General features: G+C 45.3%; 1 protein-coding gene across 1 annotated transcript in view; it reads left to right on the forward strand.

Moving 5' to 3' along the window:
- Positions 1-8361: 8361 nt before the first annotated feature.
- Positions 8362-22008, forward strand: part of LOC145355801 (uncharacterized) — a 233637-nt gene continuing 219990 nt past the window's right edge. Inside the window, exon 1 of the mRNA XM_080208186.1 lies at positions 8362-8597. The gene's annotated coding sequence lies outside the window, so the exon portion shown is untranslated. The remainder of the gene's footprint in view (positions 8598-22008) is intronic.

The following is a 22008-nucleotide window of genomic DNA, read 5'->3' on the forward strand; positions in this document are numbered from 1 at the left end:
CTGGACCAGGAGTCAAGAGTTCTGCCATGCACATGCCCTGCTCAGAGAATGTGAAATTTCAAGTTTAAAAATACTGTTTTAAAACAGTCAACATACTAGCTGTCCTTTTCTCCCTAACACAGTGTATTTCAACCCTAGGCTAGCGGGTGGCTCACATTTTCTATGCTGAGTGCTCCTTGATGTTGCTCAGATATTTAGTCCAAATTTTAATCAATTTTGGACATTCCAAAGGTCAGTGGAAAGCCACAGAGTTACAAAGTACACGCACCTGAAAATAACAAGTTGTTATTTTCAAGTAAGTTTACCTCCATCATGAACAAGAATCTGAAATTGAATCTCATCCATTTATAAATTACTGGGATGTTGAGAAGGAAGAGAATAGGAAATTATTAATGTCCTATTATAGGACCAGTCAACCCAATTACAGGATACAACCTTCAGAGGAACCATGTAGTATTTTCTATTTTTTAGTATCTCTTTGTAACCTATTCTGCCTCTTCAGCTTTTGTGCAAATACAAGTACATCAATACACACACTTAACATCTGAACACACCTAGGCATCCCACACATATATATGCACAACATCCTGCTATCTGAACTAACCGAAAACTGAAGCCTTTACCGGAAGATTAATGGTGTAGTCAGGGTTACACAGTGATGGAGATTGACCAAACTCTCAAACATAATGAATGGGAATCAAGATTACAACTCCCTGGAGGAAGTTTAAATGGTGAGCACAATTAGTTATCAGGATGTGAGACATCTGTTCGCTTCAAGGTCCTATTCACAATTAAATTTTTTCTTTTAACAATTTTAACACTATCAGATATATCAAATGGTACAAGAAATATAACTCACTACAGTTAGATCAATTATAGAAATAACTAATCATTAAACTTAATGTACAAGAAGTGATGTAAGTAATTCAAAACATAAACAGGATAAAATGTAATGGGCTGAAACAGACAATGCTGGAAAATCTCAGCAGGTCTGACAGCATCTGTGAAGAAAGAATAGAGTAAGAAGTCTCACAACACCAGGTTAAAGTCCAACAGATTTATTTGATAGTTAATGCCACAAGCTTTCAGAGCGCTGCTCCTTTGTCAGGTGAGTGGAGAGTTCTGACACCGGCATCTCCACATCAAGAAAGAATAGAGCCAATGTTTCGAGTCAGGATGACCCTTCACCAGAGCCCTGACTTGAAACTTTGGCTGGAATTTTACCGGCATGCCCGCCCAGGAACCCAGCAGGGTGAGGCTCACAGAATGGAATTCCCCGTTGGCCTTGGGTGGGATTTTATGAGCCTCGCCCAAGTGAGGTTGTAAAATCCCAGCGATTGTCTCTATTCATTCTCTACAGTTGCTGTCAGACCAGCTGAGATTTTCCAGCATTTTTCTGTTTGTGTTTCAGATTCCTCATTCTGTAGTATATATCTAAAATGTACGGGGATTGATTTTACTCCTTTTGCACAAGCTTGGATGGTCAAACAATGGGGTATCACTGCCCAATTGTCCCAGTGAGAACCTTGGTCCATTTTGTCTTGCAAGTATTTAGCCAGTGAGCTCTGAAATAAAGCAAACTTGTTGGCTATGAACTGCTACAATACTTGGGGTGGTACAGTGGTTAGCGCTGCTGCCTCACAGCGCCAGGGGCCTGGGTTCAATTCCGGCCTTGTGGAGTTCACACATTCTCTGGGTGTTCTGGTTTCCTCCCACACTCCAAAGATGCGCAAGTTAGGTTGATTGAGCGTGCTAAATTGCCCCTTAGTGTCCCTAAATGTGTAGGTTATGGGATTTAATGGAGTAAATACATGGGTCAATGGAGTTAGGGTCTGGGTAAGATGCTGTGTTGGAGAGTTGATTCAGATGTGATGGGCCGTGGCCTCTTTCTGCACTCTAGCATTTCTAAGTTCTATGTTAATACTGAGCAGCCCAGCCAGCTCTCCCATGGGGCAGATGATTGTGCACAGCCTGGTTTTGTTGCGTCTGGGGGGGCCCTGCAGATATAAACACAAACTTATTTGTCGACACCTCATCAGCTGGTCCACTATCTGATACCAGGAGGAACAGCAGAGCACATACTCTACCTCCACATTTTTAAAATGGAACATGAGACGCCACATTCATCATCAAGGCCTGCTCAGCATTTTAAAATGGAGACACCACTTAACCCTGGCTGCCCAGCAGTAAGCCCTGAGGAAGGTTGTGGGAATGGGATAGTAACTCATTCCATATCCTATTCAGGCTGCTCCATTCCCTGTTTCTGTCAGGCAAAAGGCCTCAAAATCTACCTCTCAGTTTAAGCTAGAAAGGCTTAGCAGGAGAAGTTTCCCTAACAAATAAATTCAATAGGTGGAACTAGTTTTCAAACTACATTTCCTGAAAAGCTTCCCTTACTATCGTTATTTTTCAAACTGCTATATGTGAGGAAGGTATTTTCCACTGCTTTTCCATTTTTTAATGCTTTCCTGGCAAATAGGGAAGAAATTTAACTGAGTGGATGAAACTTTGTCCAGCTTTTGTACTAAGAGTACACCATAACTTCAAAACTTTCTCTCCAATTCACCCTGATTTGCAGAGTCTTTCATCGTTGCTGAGTCAGTATGCTGGAATTCTTTATCTGACACATTGCAGGAATACCATCACCACAAAGACTGCAGAGTTCCAAAGAAGGCTCACCACTATCTTCAAAGGACAAGTAGAGATGGACAGTAAAGTTTTAAGTTTAAACATTTATTTATTAGTGTTACAAATAAGCTTACGTTAGCACTGCAGTGAAGTTACTATGAGAATCCCCGAGTAGCCATACTGTGGCACCTGCTTGGGTCCACTGAGGGAGAATTTAGCTTGGCCAATGCACCCTAACCCGCATGTCTTTTGGATTGTGGGAGGAAACCCATGCAGACATGGGGACAATGTGCAAACTCTGCACACACAGTGACCCAAGGTGGGAATTGAACCCAGGTCCCTGGCGCTGTGAGGCAGCACTGCCACTGTGCCACTAAGCTGCCCCATCCAGTGATGCCCATTTCTCAAAAGCAAGATTTAATTTTTAAAAGACCAGATGAGTTCAGACCCAACATTTTTGGGTAGAGGGTTAGTGAGAAGAAAAACAAACCTGTTAATTCCATATTGAGACATGTGAAATGCATGTAGCATCTCCTACACTGACAGGACAAGCAAAAGATACCTGACCGAGAATTCACACTATGAGCCAGAATTCACACACAGAGTGAGGACAGGCAGATAACATTTGGACCAGCTTTTCCACAGAGAGGTTAAGCTGATCATTTATTTCAAAATTCAGTCAGTTATCACTCTCCATATAACCTCTCAGATTACAAAAATCTGTCTGGACTCCCAAGCCAAGCAAACAGGAGAAAATATGGCAGCGATTCTCCCGAAAGTGTTTAATTTGCAGAAAAACTGTTCTAGATCCTAACTGTTTTGTCAGTTCAACTTCTCAGTTGAATCTCCACTCTCGGTGCATTACAGAAGTCACAATTATGAATCTCATTAAAAACCTAGGGGCCTGATCATACTGGAGCTCTATGCATGCACAGTGGCCCTGATCTGTCAGACTTCCCGTTTGTTGGCCAGCCCGGGACTCCCCACAGTGTTGCCCTTCCAGCAATCCCCATGGCCTGTTCGGGGCCCTCCCAACAATTCCCGGGCCAGCCCTGACCCCTCCTGTCATGGAGCACTCTGATATCCAGCCCACCCACCCCAGCAGTGATGATACCCCCCCCCTCACCCCTGAAGAATACCTTCCCCTGCTAATCCCCCTCACCCCAGGAGACTTCTGCTGACCCCCTCTGTGGTCAGACCTCCGCTCCCAGGAGGCAGGCCCTCCAGTCCACCCCAATTGCTGCCCACTCTTGATCCCAGACCGATCGCCATGCAGAGTGGCAGCGGGAACCCCACCCCCACCATTTGCCCCAGGCACTGCCCACAATAGGCCCCACCCCCACCCTTCGCACTACCTGATGCCCAATGGGCAGTGCCAAAGTGTCTTCTGGGCATGGGCATGTTACCCTTTGGGTGGCACCATGGGGCACAGGCTGGCACTGCTAGGGTGCCCATGCCTAAATCCCACCACCATCCCAGCTGCTCGACCCCCCTGGGAAGCCCCGACTGCCCCCCCCCTTCATTCCAGCGGGGTGTCTCACTCAGTCCCCGAACTTGGGGAGCTCGTATAAACCCCAACAGAATGAAATACTCCTGGAGGGTTGGGAGATTCAATTGGGACTGGTAAGTTCCTGATAATTAGATTTAAAAGCCATTTAAAACATATTTAAAAAAGATTCAAATAACTTACCTGCCTTCCCACCAGTTTCCAGTGTGGTCTGGCCTACAACTGTTCTCCGGCTCTGGGAGATGCGCATGTGCTCCCAGTTCATGCGCAAATCCCAGAACAAGGCCAGTGACGCACATCTCCCACCCCAACCCGTCAGAAAAGTTGTGGGTTGGGATGGGAAAATCACGGCCTATATTTCAAGAAGGGGGTTTTAGAATAAAGGTAAAGGTCAGTAGCACAGACTATAGCAGTGTCCATAAGGAATAAAGAAAGAAACAAAAGTATAACACAGGAATTGGCCTTCCAACCCTCCAAGCCTGTGTCAATCATGATGCCCTAACTAAACTAAAAAAAACTTCTACCCTTACTGGGTCCGTATCCCTCTATTCCCTCTCTATTCATGTACCCATCCATATGCCTCTTAAATGTTGCTAATGTGCCTGCTTCCACCACCTCCTCTGGCAGCTCATTCCAGGCACCCACCACTCTGAATGAAAAAGTTCCCCCATACATCTCCCTTACACTCTCCCCCTCTCACAGTGAACCTGTGCCCGCTTGTAATTGACACTTCCATCCTTGGAAAAAGTCTCTGACTATCCACCCTGTCTATGCCTCTCATAATTTTGTCGACCTCTATCAGGTCTCAGCCTCTGCCTTTCCAGTGAAAACAATCCTAGTTTATTCAATCTCTCCTCATAGACAACACCTCAAGAACAGGCAACATCCTAGTGAACCTTCTTTATATTCTCTCTAGAGTTTGCATGTCCTTCTGGTAGTGTGGAGACCAGAACTGCATGGAATACTCCAAATGCAGCTTAACCAAGGTTTTATATAGCTGCAACATGATTTCCCAATTCTTGTACTCAATGCCCCAGCTGATGAAGGCAAACATGCCATATGCTTTTTTAATTAACTTGGCCACCTGTATGGCCACTTTAAGGGAACTGTGGACCTGTATGCCCAGATTCCTCAGCATGTTAATGTTCCTGAAGGTTCTGCCATTTAAAGCATAATTCACACTAAATTTGATCCTCCAAAATGCATCACCTCACATCTGTCTGGATTAAACTCCATCTACCATTTCTGTGCCCAAGTCTCCAATCTATGTATCTGTTGTATCCTCTGACAATTGCTGGCACGATCAGCAACTCCACCAATCTGCATGCCATCTGCAAACTAACTAATCAGACCACACACATTTTCATAAGAAGATAAGAACATAAGAAATAGGAGCAGGAGTAGGCCAACTAGCCCCTCGAGCCTGCCCCGCCATTCAATAAGATCATGGCTGATCTGTCGTGGCTCAGTTCCACATACCCGCCCTCTCCCCATAACCCTTAATCCCCTTGCCTATCAAAAACCTATCAACCCGCGTCTTAAAAATATTGAGCGAGGTAGCCTCCACCACTTCAACGGGCAGAGAATTCCAGAGATTCACCACCCTTTGAGTGAAGAAGTTCCTCCTCAACTCCGTTCTAAACCGCCCCCCCTTTATCCTGAGGCTGTGCCCTCTAGTCCTACTGTCCTTTCTGAGCGGGAAGAGCCTCTCCACCTCTATCCTATCCATCCCATTCAACATCTTATACGTCTCAATGAGATCTCCCCTCATTCTTCTAAACTCTAACGAGTACAAGCCTAGTTTATTCAGCTTCTCCTCATAGTTCAACCCCCTCAACTCCGGAATCAGCCTAGTAAACCTCCTCTGCACTCCCTCCAAGGCCAAAATATCCTTGCATAAGTGCGGCAACCAAAACTGCACACAGTACTCCAGCTGTGGCCTCACCAGTGCCCTATACAGCTGCAGCAAGACCTCCCTACTTTTATATTCAATCCCCCTCGCTATGAAGGCCAGCATCCCATTCGCCTTCCTGACCACCTGCTGCACCTGCAGGCTGGGTTTTTGTGACTCATGCACAAGGACCCCGAGGTCCCTCTGCACCGTTGCATGCTGCAGTTTTTCGCCACGTAAGCAATAGTCCTTCCTACCATTATTCCTACCAAAGTGGACAACCTCACATTTGCCAACATTAAATTCCATTTGCCAGTTCCTGGCCCATTCGCCCAGCCTATCTAGATCCTTCTGCAGACTCTCCACACCCTCCGCGCAATTTGCCGTTCCACCAATCTTGGTGTCATCAGCAAATTTTGACACCATACACTCGGTTCCCTCCTCCAGATCATCTATATAAATGGTAAATAGCTGAGGCCCCAGCACCGACCCCTGGGGCACTCCACTAGTCACCAACCACCAATCCAAATAGCACCCATTAACCCCCACTCTCTGCCTCCTATTTGACAACCAATCCTCTATCCACGCTAACACCCTACCCCCAACTCCATGCCCCCTGACCTTCTGCAATAACCTCTTGTGAGGTACCTTGTCAAACGCCTTCTGAAAATCAAGAAAGACCACATCCACCGGCTCTCCTCTATCCACCACCCTAGACACATCCTCATAGAACTCCAATAAATTCGTCAGACACGTCTTCCCCTTAATGAAACTGTGCTGCGTCTGCTCTACCAAACAATTCTCCTCAAGATGCCTCGCTATTTTCCTCCAGATCATTTATATATACTACAAACAACAGATGTCCCAGCACTGATCCCTGCAGAATACCACTAGCTACAGATCTCCATTCTGAAAAACATCCTTCCACCACTACTCTCTGTCTTCTATAACCAAGTAAGAAGTCTCACAACACCAGGTTAAAGTCCAACAGGTTTATTTGGTAGCCAAAGCCACTTGCTTTCAGAGTGCTGCTCCTTCGTCGGGTAAGTGGGAACTCTGTTCACAGACAGGGCATATAAAGACACAAAATCAATTTACAAAATAATGGTTGGAATGCGAGTCTTTACAGGTAATCAAGTCTTAAAGGTACAGATAATGTGAGTGGAGAGAGTGTTAAGCACAGGTTAAAGAGATGTGTATTGTCTACAGACAGGATAGTGAGATTTGCAAGCCCAGACGAGTCATGAGAGTTACAGATAGTGTGACATGAACCCAACATCCCGGTTGAGGCTGTCCTCATGTGTGTGAAACTTGGCTATTCTCAGTGACTCTGTGCTGTTGTGTGTCATGAAGGCCGCCTTGGAGAAAGCTTAAGATCAGAGGCCAAATGCCCGTGACCGCTGAAGTGTTCGCCAACAAGAAGAGAACACACTTGCCTGGTGATTGTCGAGCAATGTTCATTCATCCATTCTTGTAGTGTCTGCATGGTCTCCCCAATGTACCATGCCTCGGGACATGCTTTCCTGAAGCGTATCAGGTAGACAACATTGGCCGAGTTGCAAGAGTATGTACCATGTACCTGGTGGATGGTATTCTCACGTGAGATGATGGCATCCATGTTGATGATTCGGCATGTCTTGCAGAGGTTGCTGTAGTAGGGTTGTGTGGTGTTGTGGTCACTGTTCTCCTGAAGGCTGGGTAGTTTGCTGCGAACAATGGTCTGTTTGAGGTTGTGTGGTTGTTTGAAGGCAAGAAGTGGGGGTGTGGGGATGGCCCTGGCGAGATGTTCATCTTCATCAATGACATATTGAAGGCTCCGCAGAAGTGCAATCACTTTTATACCTGATAAATAAGTTTGCCATCTATCTATTTTGTGGGTGGCAGCTCCAGAAATTCCTCAAATCAGTTCAAATCGGAGTCCAGAAATAATTAAAGCAGGTTCGAAAACACCTGCCTCCATATCTCCTTATGTGGCTGGGTGTCACATCTTGTTTAACGCTGTGGAGGAGCACCTTGGGATGGTTTATAAAGTTGAAGGCACTACATCAACACAGGTTGTTGTTGTTTGACGAAAGGTCAAACAAGAAAGTAAAAGCGAGAATGCTGGAAATACTCGGACTGCACTTGTGGAGTGATAGTTATTGTTCCAGTTTGATGTTCAGTACCTGCAGCGTTTTGCTTTTGCATTAGTTCTGTGTTCCCAAAGGTTCCTGTTATCAGTCCAGTTGCTATCTGTTGTAATTCTGCGTTTTTCCCGCTAGAGTATAATGTTGTTTGTGGTAATCTCTCAGTCCCTGCAGTCCTGCAGGTGGTTGTGGTTTGGATCGCAGTTCTTTGTGGCCATGGTTGTAATTCTGAGCTATACCAGCAGAGCATGTTGTTTGTAGCTGGGGATTTTTTTTTGTTTGTTTTGGAAGCTCCTCTGACCGCCCTCCTCTCCTGGCTCTTACCCAGCAGAGAAGGTTGTCCCAGGGTTTGGCCAGTCTGAGAGGAGGTGAAGGGTGACAGTCAGGTGGAAATGGTGGCAGCTGGAGGAAAGCAGTGAGAAGGTTCGCAGGCCACGTTTCTCAGGTAAGAAGGGGGAGGCAGTGGGATCAGAGGACACTGCCACGTCCGGGGACTTTGTGCTTTCTCTTTCTTGATTCCCATTGTCCGCGCGAGGAAGTGAAGTTTGGGTCGGATTGGAAGCTGGAAAGTTTACAGTTTGGGGAGTAAATGTGTTATTCTCTCTCTCTGAAGTCCCGCAGAGTGGAGCCAGTGCTGGGGCTCGACCAGAGTCTCTTTTCCCAGTCTAGCTCCCTGCCCCCGGGCACCGAAATACTTTTACTGTCCTCACTGTGAGAGTGAAGAGGAAAGGCCAGAGAGAGGGAGCCAGTCACCGGCACTGAGAAAGTTTTGTGGGGGTTTTTTTGTGTTATTTTCTTGAGAGTGCATTTCGTCCCTTTGTTCTGTCGGATTTCACACAAAGCCAGAGGGACTGACCCAGCGCTGGGGGTGGGGGGAGTTGTGTGCAAGAGGCGTGGGGTTTATTTAAAAGGATTTTCTAAACAGTCTGGGTGTTCAGTAAATGGACAATCAGTCAGCAGAGTGTAAAATAGAGCTGCCCCCCCCCCCCCCCCGCTCTCAGCCCTCCCCAAATAAAGAGAACAGTCACTGGTGTATAGTTCTGGGGACTTGGGGCAGTGTGTGCCCCCGTAACCATCACACACTCAGAGCTCTGTCACATCTCCGCCTCTCAGCAGCTGAGCAGTTTGTGTGACTTAGTTTTATTGAAAGCTGTTTCTCTTGCTGGGTCTTGCTTAATTGTAACTTGACCCATTGTCAAAGCAGTAAAAATAATCCGGAGAGAGGAATTGGGTGTTTGATTCTCTCTGGATTGTGAGATTTTTGGGTAGGATTATCTAAGGGAGTTTTTGTTTGATGGGGTGAATCACAGCCTGTGTTTCTGAATCTCTGCAGTGTGTGTATCGTTTCTCTCTCTGGTTCAGGGTGACTCCCTTCGAGCCAAGCCTTTCCCTGTGTGTCCAATTGTTTTGTGAAACGACTAATCTAAGAGCGTCATGCTTCAAATCCATTGTGTTCTGGTGACTGGGCAAAATGAACCCCTTGTAATGTGTTTGTGTTTGGGGGTGGTTAGTGGTCAGTGATGGATAGACTGCTCCTTCCTCCTCTCTGAAACAACCTGGTAAAAGGCTTAGCCTGAGGAAGTGTCATCCAGACTGGAAACTTAGAACATAAGAACATAAGAAATAGGAGCAGGAGTAGACCATCTAGCTCCTTGAGCCTGCCCCGCCATTCAATAAGATCATGGCTGATCTGTCGTGGCTCAGTTCCACATTCCCGCCCTCTCCCCATAACCCTTAATCCCCTTGCCTATCAAAAACCTATCAACCCGCGTCTTAAAAATATTTAGCGAGGTAGCCTCCACCACTTCAACGGGCAGAGAATTCCAGAGATTCACCACCCTTTGAGTGAAGAAGTTCCTCCTCAACTCCGTTCTAAACCGCCCCCCCTTTATCTTGAGGCTGTGCCCCCTAGTCCTACTGTCCTTTCTGAGCGGGAAGAGTCTCTCCACCTCTATCCTATCCATCATCTTATATGCCTCAATGAGATCTCCCCTCATTCTTTGAAACTCTAACGAGTACAAGCCCAGTTTATTCAGCCTCTCCTCATAGCTCGACAGACTGGAGGGACTGATTGTGGACAAGTCCCCAGGACCGGATGGAATGCATCCGAGGGTTCTGAAAGAAATGGCGGAGGTGGTAGTGGATGCCTTGGTGGTTATTTTCCAGACGTCGCTGGATTCCGGGGAAGTGCCGGAAGATTGGAAAACGGCTAATGTTATGCCGTTGTTTAAGAAGGGTGGCAGGCAAAAGGCAGGGAATTATAGGCCGGTTAGTTTAACGTCTGTTGTAGGTAAAATGTGAGAATCTGTCATCAAGGAGGAAATAGCGAGGCATCTTGAGGGGAATTGCTTGATAGAGCAGACGCAGCACGGTTTCGTTAAGGGGAAGTCGTGTCTGACAAATTTACTGGAGTTCTATGAGGATGTGTCTAGGGCGGTGGATAGAGGAGAGCCGGTGGATGTGGTCTTTCTTGATTTTCAGAAGGCGTTTGACAAGGTACCTCACAAGAGGTTATTGCAGAAGGTCAGGGGGCATGGATTTGGGGGTAGGGTGTTAGCGTGGATAGAGGATTGGTTGTCAAATAGGAGGCAGAGAGTGGGGGTCAATGGGTGCTATTCGGATTGGCGGATGGTGACTAGTGGAGTGCCCCAGGGGTCGGTGCTGGGGCCTCAACTATTTACCATTTATATAGATGAGGGAACCGAGTGTATGGTGTCAAAATTTGCTGATGACACCAAGATTGGTGGAACGACAAATTGCGCGGAGGGTGTGGAGAGTCTGCAGGAGGATCTAGATAGGCTGGGCGAATGGGCCAGGAACTGGCAAATGGAATTTAATGTTGGCAAGTGCGAGGTGGTCCACTTTGGTAGGAAGGACTATTACTTACGTGGCGAAAAACTGCAGCAGGCGACGGTGCAGAGGGACCTTGGGGTCCTTGTGCATGAGTCGCAAAAACCCAACCTGCAGGTGCAGCAGGTGGTCAGGAAGGCGAATGGGATGCTGGCCTTCATAGCGAGGGGGATTGAATATAAAAGTAGGGAGGTCTTGCTGCAGCTGTATAGGGCATTGGTGAGGTTGCAGCTGGAGTACTGTGTGCAGTTTTGGTTGCCGCACTTACACAAGGATATTTTGGCCTTGGAGGGAGTGCAGAGGAGGTTTACTTCTATTCTGTCTCCACAGAGGCTGTCCAACCTGCTGAGATTTTCCAGCTTCTGTTTTTTTGTAAAAGATTTTAGGTGTGTTTTGCCCTAAGTGCAGTCACTTGTTGTGTGAACTTACCTCACCTGAACAAGACAGTGCATTTAATTCTGCCCCATGGAACAGCCCTGTGCTGAATGATTAGCCTTGCCCTGTGCCTTGCATGCCAAGATGGCCAAAATCCAATCTTTAGTTTCCCCTGAGTTAGCTGAGCAAGGCCCTGATCCAAACTACAAAGGTCATGAATGTAGCCCAACCCATTGCGCAAAACAGCCTCCCATCCATTGATTCTATCTACACTTCCCTCTGCCTCAGCAAAGCAGCCAGCACAATTAAGGACCCCACTACCCCAGACATTCTCTCTGCCATCTTCTTCCGTCGAGAAAAAGACGCAGAATTCTGCGGTCACGTACCAGCTGACTCAAGAACAGCTTCTTCCCTGCCACTGTCAGACTTTTGAATGGACTTACCTTGCATTAAGTTAATCTTTCTCTACACTCTAGCTCTGACTGTAACACTACATTCTGCACCCCCTCGTTTCCTTCTCTATGAATGGTTTGCTTTGTCTGTATAGTGTGCAAGAAACAATACTTTTCACTCAATGTTAATACGTGTGACAATAATAAATCAAATCACATCAAATTGAACAAGAACGGAAAATGCTGGAATATCTCAGCAAGTCCAACAGTGCTGTATGATAATTAAACTCTGAGTTACATGGGGGAAGGAGGGAAACGAATCGATCAGACTAATCCTTCCTGGACTATTCCCCATGTAGACAATGAGCACAACTCCAGGTTTGCTGTGATTCTTCGTTGTCAAATAACCTGGATTTTTAATGGATGAAAAATAAGATTTGCATTGATATAACGCCTTTTACCACCACCATCACTGAACGTCCCACAGAGTTTTGCAGCAAATGAAATAGTTTGGAAGTCAGCCACTGCTGCGTTGTAGGAAATGCAGCAACCACTTTGCATACAGAAAGATACATTTTAAGTTTATTTATTCATGTCACAAGTAGGCTTACATTAACACTGCAATGAAGTTATTGTGAAAATCCCCGAGTTGCCACCCGTTTGGGTACACTGAGGGAGAATTTAGCATGGCCAATGCACCTAACCAGCATGTCTTTCGGACTGTGGGAGGAAACCAGAGCACCCGGAGGAAACCCACACAGACACTGGGAGAATGTGCAGACTCTACACAGAGAGTGATCTGAAGCTGGAATTGAACCCAGGGCCCTGGCGCTGTGAGGCAGCAGTGCTGACCACTGTGCCATCATGCTGCCCACAAACAGCAAAGTGAGAATGTGACAGTCACACGGCTGGGTACATGAGGACCCACAAGGAGTCAAAAGCTCCAGGAAAGAAAGAGATAAGCAGGGATTAGCAGGAAAAGTGGTTTGTATTGATACTGTGTGCTGCTGTCAGTAAGCAGAGACTGGCACTTGTCCACTGCATCTGTAACAACTGGGAACGAAAACAGCTGTATCACTTCACTCAGATTCTGTGTAACAGGGACTGACAACCTGCAGTCAGATGGGTGGTTAGCACTGCTACCTCACAGCGCCAGGGATCCGAGTTCAATTCCCAGCGTGGGTCACTGTTTGTGTGGAGTTTGCATGTTCTGTCTGTGTCTACATGGGTTTCCTCCTAGTGCTCCACAGTCTGAAAGACATGCTGGTTGGGTGCACTTCTCCAAACAGGCACTGGAGAGTGGCGACTTGGGGAATTTCACTGTAATTTCATTGCACTGTTAGTGTAAGCCTTACTTGTGACTAATAATAAATAAACTTTAAGACTGGGAAGAGTTTGAAAACATTTGGATGTTTCAGTTGAATTCAAAAAGAACTGCCCTGCTTTGCCACACAACAGGAGTGTGTTTGATACACAAAGTCTGTGGCAATGCTACAAGTTCTAGGCAGGATTATTCACCGTTTTCTACTTCCTTATTCCTTATCGTCCTGATTCGGTTTTGCTTGACGGCTGATCATTTCAAAACAGAAGTTTTATTTCCAAATGCAGTTTACTGAATAATCCTGTCTTGCAAAGTGACAAATTCCTCCTTCCATCAATGTGTGGTGAAGGTGCTGAATGGGCACCTTGCTGGGGATGAGTACCTCCAAAGGGAGGCATGTAAAAGGAAGGATAAGAGAAAGTGAAAGAAAGACAGTTGGACCTGAGCCCTTAATTGCATTGGGTTTAGCAATGGGGGTGGGTGGGATGGGGTGGGTGGTGGTGGGGGTGGGTGGTGGTGCGGAATCTGATGGGTTTGGCCGATTATAATTAAGGACACATTTTGTGACGCATCACGAGGACCTGGTCAAACAACATTTTTTCAAGGAGTAGTCATCTCTGTGGCCAAGAAAGATCCAAGTTCTGTTACTCAGCCTTTATTGCAGATGTTTTTATCTTGTGGGTGTAACCATGCTGTCCACGCAATCTAACTCATATGTTTCCATGGACACTTTGAAGGATAAATATAAAGAGAAATAGATCAGCTGGTATGAAATCAGCCAGCTGTAACATTGAATCAGACACGTAAATATTGGCATTGACTTACATAGCTGAAAGCGGCACTGAAGCTGTTGTGGAAACACTTTTGTTACTCTCTGTTGTGACGGGAGGGATCCCTGGTGGATTTTTACCAGTCAGTGTGGAATAAATTAGTTCCTTGTGCCGACCCGTGTCAAATCCGGGCCTCCTGTGGTCAAGTGTCTGCGGATTGCTTTCCAATGATCGCCAGCAGATAGTGGGCGTCTTCCCACTTCAGAAGGCCACAGTCACAGACAAGGTCCTGTTGCTCTTCAAGAGCATTGCATGCTGTTGCTGTTCCTTTTCTCTTTGTGGTTTCCCTTGTTTTATGGGGTTTTGTATGGAATTTTCCAGGCTTCCCGCCATGAATCCAAACAGCTGGTGATTGCACACTCCTGCTCAGATCTTGACCTCCTCTGGATGGTTTACACAGTCATGATGTGGGTATGCCGGCGTTGGACTGGCGTAAACATGGTAAAAAGTCTGACAACACCAGGTTTTAGTCCAACCTATTTATTTGATAATAAAGCTTGTGAGTATATTATCAAATAAATAGGTTGGACTAAAACCTGGTGTTGTCAGACTTTTTACTGGTTTACACAGACCAATGGCCAGGCACGTTGGCTTGTAGCTTGACATAGAAAGGGAATTTGGAGAATGGGCCATTTCTCTGGGAGGGGGAGACACATGTTGAATCCTGAGCAGTATTGGCTGAGGACAACTGCCCTCTTGGGTGAGTTGGCAGAGGTTGGGCTGAATAAAGAACAAAGAAAATTACATCAGAGGAACAGGCCCTTCGGCCCTCCAAGCCTGCACCAACCATGCTGCCCGACTGAATTAAAACCCCTTTCCCTTCCGGGGACTGTATCCCTCTATTCCCATCCTAGTCATGAATTTGTCAAAATGCCCCTTAAAAGTCACCATCACATCTGCTTCCACTACCTCCCCCTGCAGCGAGTTCCAGGCACCCACCACCCTCTGTGTAAAAAAATTGTTGGTTGGTGACAATGGAACAGTGATCTGTGAGTGTAAGACAAGTGTGTACACAGAGATAGATTACTGTTGGTGAAGGAGCTTTGTAGAAAAGTTTAGACACAGGCTGAGATTGTGAACGTACAGAATATTTTCCAGCAACTTCTCTCAATAGAATTGGGTGTTTCCAACGTCCCAGTTTTCTTTTTCCTGTTTTGCTTCTGCTGTTTAAAATCTAAGTGCCACAGAGTTTCTCTCTGTGCACTGTGGTAGCTAACTACCAAAGGTCTGCTGATGTATATTCACAATCACAGGAAGTTTCACAGTGAACAAGTGAGTTACTGAGACAGAGGGGCCTCCACCAAACACCATTGCTGACAGTGAACCCCAACAACAGCATTGTTGCACCGCTCACAATCTCGGTGTCCTCTCTGACCCCGAGATAAATTTCTGGCCATGGCTGCTTCATCCCAACCCTGGAAAAGTGCCCGTCTCACTCCCCCCACCCCTCTACCCACCGCCCTCGCTGGGGCCTGTCTGTGACTGAAATCCTCATCAATCCCTTTGTCACCACCAGTCTTAATGATTTGAATTGGCCAGAACATTGAATACAGGAGTTGGAAGGTCTTGTTGAAGTTGTACAAGACATTAGTAAGGCCACACTTGGAATATTGTGTGCAGTTCTGAGCACCCTATTATTAAACTAGAAAGAGTGCAGAAAAGATTTTAGGATGCGACTGGGGCTAGATGGTTTGAATTATAAGGAGAGGCTAGATAGTCTGAGACTTTTTTCCCTGGAGCATAGGAGGCTAAGGGATGATCTTATAGAAGTCTATAAAGTAATGAGGGTTGTAGATGAAGTAGATAGTCAACATCTTTTCTTATGCCCTAAAACTAGAGGACATAGGTTTGAACTGAGAGGAAGAAATACAAAATGGTCCAGAGGAGCAACTTTTTCACACAGAGGGCGATGTCTGGAACAAGCCGACAGAGGTAGTAGTAGTAGCGGGTACAATTTTGTCTTTTAAAAGGAATTAGACAGTTATATAGATACGATAGTATAGAGGGATGTGGATAGTATAAAGGGATGTGGGCGATTGGGACTAGCTTAGTAGTAAAAACTGGGCAGCATAGACAAGTTGGGCTGAAGGGCCTGTTTCCATGTTGTAAACCTCTATGACTCTATGAATAGTCTCCTGCCGAACCTCCCATTTCTACTCTCAAAAAACATAAACTCACCCATAACCATGAACTCTGCTGCCTGTATCCCAGCTCTCACCAAATTTTATTTACCCAAGGACACTGTGCAGACCAGCTCACCCTGCTCCCCCATCTGACAATACCTTGATTTTAAATTAAATTTCCCCATGGCCTCATTCTTTCCTATCTCTATAACCTTCTCCAGCCATGGAACTCTCCAACACCTTGGCCCTGTTCCAATTCCAATCCTTCCATATCACAATTTTAATTAATCTGCCCTTGGTGATTGTGTTTTCTGCTGAATAGGAGCCAAACTCTGGAGTTCCCTTCCTAAATCCCCCAGACTCCCCTGCCTCCTTGAAATCTCCTTCTTTGGCCAATCATTTGATCATCTACTCTATTGCCTGTTTCTGTGGCTTGGTGTCCTTATTGATAGATAACACATGGTGCAGTGCTCAGATTCATACAAGCCTGACAGTGTGAAAAGAGTCTGCACTGACTCTCCGAAAGAGCATCCCCAACCAGCATCTTCCCCTCCTATCCTTGTATTACCCCCTAATCCACTTAACCTGGGAGGAAACCAGAGCACCCGGAGGAAACCCACACAGACATGTTGGGGGGAATATGCAGACTCCACACAGGTAGTGACTCTAGGCTGGAATCTGTGGCACTGAGGCAGCAGTGCTAACCACTGTGCCACTGTTTCTCTGTAGGACTTGTATCCCACCATCCTGGATATTGTTGGCCAGATAGCCTTCATCCAGCTGAAGCCCCAGTTGCAGAGGGATTTGTGTGGTTTTAGTAGTACGCCACGTGCTTCAGCCAAGCCTCAGAATCTGTGTAATGTGTTGCTGTAGAAAGTGAAGTTAAATTCTCTCTTCTTATAACAGACAGATATCTGGAAATGAATGGGGAATATATGCAATGTTTGGCCTTGGATGGATAAGGAGGAGAGTTGATGCACAAGCTCTCAAAAAAATGTTTTCATCTCCCAGTGTGAGATTGGTGAGTCACTGCTGCTGACTTGAACTTGTGCCCGTGATGCTACGTTAGTTCAACACGTTTCTAGACTAGAATCATAGAATCCCTACAGTGCAGAAGGAGGCCATTTGGCCCATTGAGTCTACACCGACCACAATCCCACCCAGGCCCTATCCCCATACATTTACCCTAGCTCGTCCCCCTGACACTAAGGAGCAACTTATCATGGCCAGTCCACTTAATCTGCACATCTTTAGATCATGGGAGGAAACCAGAGCACAGAGAGAGTGTTCAGACCCCACACAGACAGTGACTGAAGCTGGGAATCGAACCGGGGGTCCCTGGCGCTGTGAGGCAGCAGTGCTAACCACTGTGCCACCGTGCCGCCCGTACCTAGTAACTCTGGGGAGATGACATCTGGCATTTTCTGAAATAAGATAACTGTTTTTGATGCTATAGAGTTTCTGTATCTGAATGAGTAGGTGCAGTAAATTGCTTTTCTGAGGTAAAAGTTTACATCTTAACTTCTGCTAGTTGCAGGATATTTGCTGATTGCAAGGGGATTCTTGTGTACATGGTGGGGAGATTGTAATTCTTCTATTCATCACATAACTTCCCAATCTTTTAATTTCTATTCTGTGATGCGCTGGCTATTTTCCATTCAGTAAGTAGTGCTGCATATAAATGATTCAGAGGACTAATGACATGATAGGAATCCTTCCTATGCCTTCTTCAAACAGTGGAAGCCAAGGAGACAGCTGAGTGTGCACTAGCGCTACTATCTGGCTGCTTCCCTTCGATCAAATGAAACATTGGATATTAAATTAACTAAACTTGTGGTTGGCATGTTTTTTAATATTGCAATCTCTTTGTGGTTCTTTGAGTTTCTTGGGAATCTTCTCTCATATAAGACTGAGTGACGTAGGTGTCCGTGTATTAAACTGGTTAGACTGTGTGTAATGGAATTAATTGCCCTGAGGAATTTGGAGCATTATTGTGATCACCTTGGAGTGAGCGACAGGTTGAAAACTAACCCTGATGTTCAAATGAATTATTATATAGAATACTAGGTATCCTGGCGTGAGCTACTGTAACCTGATCATAGGGATTGGCCAGTGTCCTAAACCATGGCAGTGAGGCTGGAACTATATTATCGGTATATGTGGAATCACAGGCACCCAAGTTATAAGTAACAGCAAAAAGAAAAAAATGGATTTAGTAAGTATACTGGTCCCAGCAGGTATTTCTCTCATGGAGGGAGGGGAATAGGGAGAATTGGGAAAGCCACTACAAGCAGTGTTGAGATATTTGATATGGTTAAGATGTGAGGATGGTTAGCTGGTTGCAGGTTAGCTGAGGGGATTCGAGATGGTGTGGGATGAGAGAAAGATTGCTCCAGTCATCCTGTGCAACAGTGTTGTACTTTGCTGATGTTCAGAGGTGGTGGAAATGCAGGGGTAAAAATCCAATATGTGCACTTAGTCACAAATTAATAATCCATTAATAATTTCAGTAATCTGAAACAATTACCAATTAGTTCCACTTCCCTGCTCACTCCCCATAACCCTTGACCTTTTCAAATATATATTCAATTTCCTTTTTGGCAATTACTGCTACCTCTGCATCCACCACCCTTTCAGGTGGTGCATTCCAGACCATCCCAAATTGCCTCGCTGAGTTTTTAAAAATCATTCATCTTCCCTCTGGCTTTCTTTAATGTGTGTTCTCTGGTTACTGACCCATAGAATCACTACAGTGCAGAAGGAGGCCATTCAGCTCATCAAGTGTGCACCAGCCCCCTTACCCAGTATCCTCTCCACCATATTCCTATACGTAACCCTTTTGCCAGTGGAGACAGTTGTCCCTATCTAGTCTTTTCAAACTCTCAGTTTGAAAAGACCTCTATTAAGTCTTCCCTTAGTTTTCCTTACAAAGAAAATGATAATATCATTTTGTCCTGTAAATTAATGTCATGGAGAACCTCTGGCACTAACCACCCTGTCACCGGCATTTAAAGGGCAGTGACATTGGACTGTGAACCTAACAGGGAGAAATGGGGCTGTGAGCATTCTGCAGTTTAATGAGGGTGTTGGACTTGTATGTTACAGCAAGAGTTGTGTATCATGTTTCAGTTAATGAGGGAGTCGTAGCCTAGGTGATAGCTTATTAGTTTCTCTATAATTGAAGGTGTGGGCAGTGCAGGTTGTATCCACTCTAGTCTACATAATCAGGACATGTTTCCTCAAGTAAGTAACACTCCAGCAGTGGGTGACTGAAGTAATACAGTGATGATTTAAATACTCAATGTTTTGAGAATATTTTAGTTTGCTGCAGCTGTGTTTAAAGTTGGAAATTGTTGCAGTTGATTTCTCAACCTAATTTTGCTTAAAATGGAAAAGTTGTATTAAATGAATAGCTTTGAAAATGGTGGTTAGTATTATAGGGCCTGCTTATTAATCATTGAAACTGCATGGCTAATGACTTGCATCAGTTCCCTGAAGATTACCTACCCAGCTTACATTCAAAACTCCTGGTAAAAGCTTTGCTCCACTGATGTTTTGGGATAACCATCAGTGATTCCATGAATCCCAGTAAAAGTATCCCGAGTCCGGCTTTGCTGAGCAGCAGGGAGAATGATGCAAGAGAAAGAATGAGTGAGATTGTTTGCTGGGTGTAATACGAGGCGACGGCTGTTGTTCAGTTCTGTTGTTCAGTTTTGTGTTTCTATCACTGCTTGAAGTTGCTTTTGTTTGCTGGTTGCAGTCTCACTTGCTCCCAGTGAGAGAACGGTGACCTGGAAAACTGCAGTGTGAGCAAACCCTGGCATCAAGATGATCCCAGTAAAAAGTCTGACAACACCAGGTTTAAGTCCAACCGATTTATTTGATAGTACACTCACTAGCTTTCGGGGTTAATCCCTTCGTGGCGATGACCGAATGATATTTTCACTGGATTATTAATCCAGAAAGTCAGCTCATGCTCTGGGGACCAGGTTCGAATCCTGCCATGTCAGATGGTGGAATTTGAATTCAATAAAAATTGGAATTAAGAATTGACTAATGACCATGAAAACGTTGTCGGAAAAACCCATCTGGTTCACTAATGTCCTTTAGGGACGGAAATCTGCCATCCTTATCTGGTCTGGCCTACATGTGACGCCAGAGCCACAGCAATGTGGCTGACTCTCAACTGCCCTCGGGCAACTAAAGATGGGCAATAAACACTGGCCAGCCAGTGACACCCATGTCCCACAAATGAATTAAGAAAAAGCTTCACTGCTCAAACCAGAGAGAAAAAGGCCTCCCTTAAATAGAACCAAAGACCTTCTCCACAGCAAGAATATCTATTGGGCTAGTTCAGTCCTCCTACTCCTGGTCACGCCTTCCTGGTTAGACCAGATTTGGCAGTGGGTGACAGGCAGGGCACCTTTGACCTGAGAACTTTACCAACAATAGTCACTGGTTTCCAAATTGGCAAATGATTAAAAAATTGGTGCTGCTGTAATTTGAAGCTGCCTTTTGTTTTGGGGGAAGATTGTTTATTTGTCACGAGTAATTCTGCGCTATTTCACAAAATGCTGACAGTGGGTGTTCCTTAATGGATTTGTAGAAGCTTTTGCAGTCTCATGGGATAGATTCATCCCACCGCAGTATAAACCCAACGCCACATCCAACTTTCCTAAATGGACTGACTTTCCTGCCTTTGACCACTTGTAATCCGTTCAGCCTTTGACTGTCTTCTTTGAAAAGAGTTATGTGCTGATGTCTGGCCTCCAGATTCTGTTGCCAGCTCACATGATGAATGCTGGATCATTTTATTCCTGCATACGAGACCTGTTTTTAGGCTGGGAAAGTAATCACCTTGTGCGAGAGACATGTATTATTCAATGTGAATCAGGTCCAGACATCCTGAATTAATTTTGAGTTGGAAATAAATTTTCCATTTTTTCCCCACTAAGCGGTTTGGATTTTTAGCTGTTTGTGTCTCTTCTCTGCAGAGCTGCAGGGACTGGGAAGCAATTGGATGGATCCACTGGTTTTTTCTGATCTAGTAAGAAGTCTCACAACACCAGGTTAAAGTGCAACAGGTTTATTTAATAGTAAACTCCTAAAGTAGGCGTATACTACCAGATAAACCTGTTGGACTTTAACCTAGTGTTGTGAGACTCCTTACTGTGTTTACCCCAGTCCAACGCCAGCATCTCCACATCATTTTCCAATCTGTCCATTGTTTTTATGTTACTAAACCACTAAATCTTTCTTTTGAGGATGAAGAATCTTAGCTTGTTTTCCATCGTTCCAGTTTGCACCACCTCTTGGACTTGGATGTCCCTTTATCTTATGACAGAAGAACTCTACACAGTAATTGGATGTGAGCTGTGCAAGTTCAGCTCTGTATCTGACATTGTGTCAGTAACAAAGCATCTTATTTGTTTTGTTCATTACCCTTTTGTACTGTACAGACACAGTGAGTGACAAGTCAACTAATATCCTCATTCATTTTCATCTTCCCTTCAGCAGTTTTAGTGTCAAATAAAGATTCTTGTTCATTACAAAATGCCTTTCATCACCTCAGCACACCCCAAGGAACTTTCCAGTTAATGAAGTACTTCAGGAGATGCTATGACTGTTATACCTTAGCAAACTTTACTTCCGATAATCCATTTTTTTTGTGTATCTTACAATCCACTTCTTCCTTTTGGTGCTGGGAGGACTCTTGAGCTGATTATCAGCCTGTTGAACTGCGCCATGAAGGCTTCTTCCATGGCCAACAAGTTTGGGCGTGGGACTTGAATCCAGAGGCCCTGGTGCAGGGGCAGGAATGCTATCGCTATGCCACACGACCTCCATCCCATTACACAGTGCCTTGCAGTTATTGGAATTGAACAACATTTGCCACTCATCAGCCCGAGTGTGAACTCGCTCTTGGCCCTGTTACAGTCGTGTTGGAGACAGTCATTGTTTAAAG

The sequence above is a fragment of the Carcharhinus amblyrhynchos genome, chromosome 20 (assembly GCF_965287045.1).
Source record: "Carcharhinus amblyrhynchos chromosome 20, sCarAmb.v2.hapA, whole genome shotgun sequence".
NCBI classification, from domain to species: Eukaryota; Metazoa; Chordata; class Chondrichthyes; order Carcharhiniformes; family Carcharhinidae; genus Carcharhinus; species Carcharhinus amblyrhynchos.